Source organism: Dendrobium catenatum, unplaced genomic scaffold (genome assembly GCF_001605985.2).
Source record: "Dendrobium catenatum unplaced genomic scaffold, ASM160598v2 fragScaff_scaffold_1525, whole genome shotgun sequence".
In the NCBI taxonomy this organism is placed as follows: Eukaryota; Viridiplantae; Streptophyta; class Magnoliopsida; order Asparagales; family Orchidaceae; genus Dendrobium; species Dendrobium catenatum.
Window position 1 is genome coordinate 257,438 of NW_021319987.1, and position 6,575 is coordinate 264,012.

The following is a 6,575-nucleotide window of genomic DNA, read 5'->3' on the forward strand; positions in this document are numbered from 1 at the left end:
ATGTCCGTCCAGTCGCTGACCATCGCCGAACCACCGCCCGGCCGAAGACCGCCATTGGACTTCAGCTCGGCCACCACCGGACCACCGCCTAGCTACTGTTCCCCTCCAGACCTTCGTTGGCTCGTTCATTGTCAGCCAAACTTCTGCACGAAAGCTGTCGTATTTTCGTCTGACCGTCATCGATCCTTTGACTGACTCTTCAAATTACTGTAATCTGACCACCTCTAAATCGAGGGACGGGTCGACCCTTGTAATTCACTCAAGTTTGGTGGAATCTTTTCACCTGGGCGATGCCCCGTGGTTTTTCCCTCTTCGGGTTTTCCACGTAAAAAAGATCGGGTGTCTTGATCTCTCTCTTTCTGCTTGCGTGATGGATCTTCGTACAATGCTAAAAAGCTAAACAAAATTTCTCTATCGTCGCGAATATTCTTGGCCGCAACAATTTTCATACCTATAAGAAAAATTTAATAATAATATTTGAGAAAAAATAGGTAGCAAATTATGAATTTAATAAAAAAAAAATTGAAAATAAAATATTGGTAATAGTTTTGAGTATATTAATATATTTAGTATTTGGTTGGCATTCACATGAATGAATAAGGGTCTGGCTCTCAGAACCCAACAGTTGGGATAAAATTTCGTGCATAAATTGAATAAAATCTTTTGTCCAATTGTGAGTGGTGTCAGTTATGCAGCTTTTGATGCCCGCTTTTTTTTTTTTTTTTTTTTTTTTTTTTTTTTTTTTTTTTTTTTTTTTTTTTTTTTTTGGTTTTTTTTTTCTCTTCATTTGTTTGATGCACGCTTTTAAAAGTAGCTTGAGCAAGATGTATAAGCTTTGATAATATCAAAGTTAGGTTTCGTTTGGGACAGTTTTCTTACTGATGCTTTAAGAAGTAATAAGAAAATCGTTCATTCAGGACAGCTTTCTTATTATTCCTTAAAGCAGTTTTCTAGTATAAAATTTTCTTGAACTGAAATTTTTTATATTAAAAAGTTGTTTTATAAAGCAATAAAAAAGCTGTCTCAAATGAAACATTATATTATGTCTTGGATAACTTTTAAGCTTCGTTTGGGACGACTTTTTTACTGCTTTCTAAAACAGAGTTTTAGTACAAATTTTTTTATTTTTGTATTAAAACTCCGTTTTAGAAATCAATAAAAAAGCCGTCTCAAATGAAGCCTTAGTTATGAAAGTAGTAAGAAAACTATCATAAATGAATCTTTAATTCTATTAGAAAGAAGTTTGGAGATGACTTTATATAAGGTATTGCATAAAAAGACGGGGATGATCAAAGCTTTGGTTATCCTTAAGCTTAGTTTGTGATGACTGTAGTTTGTTCTAAAATTAATTATGAAGTTGAGTGAGGAAAGCAACTTAGATACTCTAGTGGTAAAAAACAGTTTTTCATCATGAAAATTTTTTTAAGAACAACAAGAAAGCGGTATCCAAACTTATTAAGGCTTCGTTTAGGACATCTTTCTTACTGCTGCTTAAAACAGCTTTCTAATACAAAAGTTAAATTTTTTTACTAAGAAAATCATTTTAAAAAGCAGCAAGAGAGCCGTCCCAAACGAACCCTAAGACTTCATTTGGGACAGCTTCTTTGCTGCTTTCAAAAACTTCTTTCCAATACAAAAATTTCTTGAATTATTGTACTAAAAAAAAGTTTTATAAATAGCACCCAAATAAAACCTAAATTATAATTATTATCTAAAATACAAAACATTAAATCTCACCCTAAAGCTCCATCAAAAATATTAAAATTTTAGAGGATATAAAGAAAACTACATAATCATAATGAATTGGAATAAACTATCTATCATTAATATATATAAAAAACATAGAGTTGAACACATTATGACCTTTTCCAACAAGCTGCTTATCAATCTAAATTAATAAAACTATATAAATTTATTTTCAACAGTAAAATAAAGCATCATAACAAAATTAAAAAATAATAATAAATAAATAAATAAATAAATGTTTCAATCCATGCAATTACCTAATTGATTAATAAATGATGGAGGAGAAGATAGCTGTCCCTATGTCATGGTGGTTGCAAAAGAAGCAAGCCAACAATTTATCACAGGAGTCATGAATTCTTTGATTGCGTGAAGGGAAAAAAGAGAGACCACTAATGCAATGTATTCAACAAAAGTACTCATAACAATTATTTATTTGTTGGACAGCTCTGATCAGTTAGTTCATTCCAAAGACTTTAGGTTATGGCTGCAGGGATTTTAATTCAAATATTTGACTTGATCAATTGAGTTCAAATTGAGCTTCAAAAGAGCTAAATCAATTAAAAAATTGAGCCAAATTTTTGGTTTGGTCGCATTTTCGAGATAATTTTGAGCTAAAACTTGAATTTAATGTGTCGTCAGCTTAAATTCATTGACATTGTCGTTAATTGCTTGTTGCAGTCGCCATCATGGACCACCTGCCACCTACCACCGCTAGCGATTACCTGACACCGTTTAGTCCAGACTATCACCATCTTCAGACTTAAGATTTTATTCATGTTACTTTAAGCCAAAAAAAAAAAATCACTTGTATTTATTTTACACTCATCCAAATAACTCTAAAGTATTTCAAATACAATGCATTCTTTTTTATAGTGCATTCCTTTTATGCTGCATTTTTTTTTCAACCAACCAAATAGCCCATAAATAGAAGAAATTATTCTGTGTTGAGGCCGGAAGCAAAATGTCATCCGGAGACCAATCAGAATGCGCAATGTCAAAGGTACAGAGCAATACCGAGCCAAGGGGTGACATGACGCATTCTGGCTGATCTCCAGACATCATCCTGTGTCTGCATAAAATAATTAATCCCTAAATAGACTTATGTGTTTGATTCGTTGTCAAGTTTGAATTGATTTGAAATCAAATCATTATTTACAACTTTAGACTTTGTTAGTTAAACCATCTTCACTATCTTCATGCAATCATTGATTAATTATTGTTTGTTATTAGTTTGAGAATTTTACACATTTGGTGGTTGGAAATTGCATTATTACATTAAAATAATGAATGTTGCAAAATTATATTCAAAATGTCTCATTTTTCTTTAAGGGGTGACAAGAATATATAGCTTGGTGATGAAACCAAACAACCTAGCAGTTAGAGTTTGTTGATGTAGTCATATTTCCTTTCTATAATTGTAGCGTATTTGTCAAGCCATGCTGGATTTATGTAGCATGTTATGTTGCGGATGGATTGTAGGCAGTGACGCAGTCAGAAATTTTTTTTAAATGGGAGCATAAATGAAAATTTTTAAATATGCTCTCAATTTTTTTGCATTCGTGAAATAAATATATTTAATTTTTTTTATTTTAAAAAGATAAATATAAGATGATAAAAAATTTACGAATTATAAAATTTAGTCTTCAAATTCTGAAAGAATTGAATAATTACTTTAATATTAATACAATCGAATATTTTTTACTTAATATAAGTGATTAAAATATCATTTATCTACTGATATCTGATTCTATTTTTTAGTCAATTTTTTTCTAATTTTCATAGTAAAGAACTCGATCTTTTATCTGATATTATATTAATCTTAAAATAAATTCTATGATTTTTTAATTTATTATGATAAAATTTTGATTAGTAAGAAAAAAAAATGAAGCTCAATTGGTTTATTTGAAAAAATACATTAACTAAACTAAAATTATAGATGACACTTAGGCTTCGTTTGGGACGGCTTTTTTATTGCTTCTTAAAGCAGCTTCTTTGTAAAAAAATTAAAATTTTTGTACTAGAAAGCTACTTTAAGAAGCAATAAGAAAGCTGTCCCAAACGAAGCCTAAGGCTTCGTTTGGGAGGGTTTTCTTACTACTTCCTAAAGCAGCTTTTTAGTACAAATTTAAAGCTTCCATTGGGACGGCTTTTTTATTGCTTTCTAAAACAGAGTTTTAGTACAATTTTTTTTTTTATTTTTTAACTAAAACTCCGTTTTAGAAAGCAATAAAAAATCCGTCCCAAACGAAGCCTAAAAGCTGCTTTAGGAAGCAGTAAAAAAGCCGTTCCAAATGAAGTCTTAACTCCCGATTTTTATTTGGAAGTATGATCTCTTTATAGTAAAAAAGGCCAAATATTAAACATTTATATCAGTAGATTAGTGTGAGCATTAATCTTTTCAATTTGTGGGTGTTACATAAAATTTGGAAACACCTTTGGTGTTGATCTTTATTTCTATACTTTTCAGGATATTTTTTAAAGATTTATTACTTGAAATTAGTGCAGCATTTCCAATTGATCATATTCTTTTTTCCATGCCAATGTTTTTTTATGAACAAATGTTTGGGAATTGCTTGCTTGTGATTACTAATCAATGAGGTCTTGTTCTTAGACATGTTTAGGCCAATATGAGAAAGTCCTGGCTCTGCTTTTAGCTTTTCAAAACTTTTGGGTGGCCATTCCCCCACAAAATTTCTCTTCTTGTTGTCTGGCTTTTCTATCATTGGCAGGTAGATATCTTTTCCAAATTAAATGAATTTTAAATATAAAAAGTTGATTTGTGCTACCAGTTTTGTGCAATGTGTCATTGTAGTTGATGCTTGGCTTATTTTTAGGGCACAAACAATGTGCTATATATGAGAGTGTGGGTGAAAAAAATCAAAGTTTAGAAAGAATTTTTATCTTTGTTGTTGGCCTACTACCTTCGGTTTCATTTGAGATAATTTTTTTGCTGCTTTATGCAGCAGTTTTCTAGCGCTAAAAGTTTTTAAAAGCAGGGAAAAAAAGTGATTAAAAGCTATCCCAATCGAAGCTTTACTATTGATTGAATTTGTTAAATCCTTTAGATAACGTTAAGGATCTTCTACTCAAATATTGAAGTTGGAATTTCATGGTATTTGTTTGTCTTCCAATGCGTGTACTTGCAAATGGGCTAAAATTGCTTCCACTGCCATTATCGACTTCAATGGTACTATGAGGAAAATGATAAGCTATCCACATTTGGTGAAAAGCCAACAGACTATACATGCACTTATCCATCAACTACTACACAACAAAAGCACAGGAAACACTAAACCATCTCCTTACATTATTACTTATCTTCAAAAGCTCTGCCCTGTGTAACGGGCTGTCTCCCTTCTTCTCTATATATCTCAAACAATGTAAACAGTAAAGGCAAGCTTTTCAAATTAATGCAAATTGTAGTTATCTCTAGATTCTCATGTGCTATGATCAGTTCTTTCATGGTATCAAAGCGTTAGAAGCCTCGCGGTCTCAATGAGTTGTACAACGTCTCAATGAAGGACCTCTCCATGTCTCAGTACCTAAGCCATATCAAAACAATCGTGGACAACATCTCAGCAGTAGGTTCCACCATCTATCAAGAAGATATCATCTTCTACATACTAAACGGTCTACCGATTGCATATCAATCCTTCAAAAATGCAATAAGAACCAGATCAGATCCTATTAGTCTGGACGAGCTATACTCACTGCTTTGCAGTGAAGAAATTAATCTGATGACCGAACATATTAAGCTCTCTCCATCAGACTCACAGTCAGTGGCTTTCATAGCAATCAGAGGTCGTGCCCCATCATCACGTCGACGCACTCGCACCACTGGCGACGCTCCACCGTCAACTCGCCTCCCAATCACAGTAACTCGCGGGCGCGGATGATCGTAAGGATATCAACGCGTAAGCTGCCAAATCTATGGCAAATCAGGACATACAACACTGCATTGCTGGCATTGGTCAGATCTAAATTACGCTCCTCAAACAACAGCACCTAGAAGAGTTCTCTACTCCTCCACATCCCTCGCATCTCCAGATTGGTATCTAGATTCAGGAGCAACAGCACACATTACAGCAGACACAGGAAATCTCAAACAGCCGAAACCTTACTTTGGCTCAGACGCAATATCCATTGGAGATGGCTCATCCCTTCCGATACACAGCACAAGAGATGGACTCCTACCGACACCTACCTCTCACCGTAAGCTCTACCTCAAACAAATTATTCATGTCCCCTCCATTTCCCGTAATTTATTATATATTCATAAACTCACACTGATAACCAATGCTCCATTCACTTTGATCTGAATGGCTATCACATTAAGGACCTGAAAACTCGTGAAGTTCTCCTTCAAGGACCAAGCTCTCATGGCCTCTACCCAATCACCAACTCCAATAAATTTTCAGTGCCCACCGTTCTCACCACACAACTCACCTTCAACAAGCTATGGTATTCTCTCTTAGGACACTCACACAATTTTGTAACAACTGCAGTTGTGCAGTCACTTAGTTTACCTTCTCCCTCTACTAAATTTTGTTGTGTCTTGTAATGTGGCCAAGAGCCATAAGCTACCATTCAAATCTCCAACAAAGTTTGTATCTAAACCTTTATCTCTAATACATAGTGACGTATGGGGACCTTCTCCCATTTTATCTCACAATGGCTTCAAGTATTATGTCATTTTCATTGACGATTACTCAGAATTTTCCTAGCTCTATCTAATGAATAACAAATCCGAAACCTACCATAAAATTATTCATTTCCTCATAATGGTCGAAAATCAATATAACACTACCATTCAATACTTTAGATCAGAC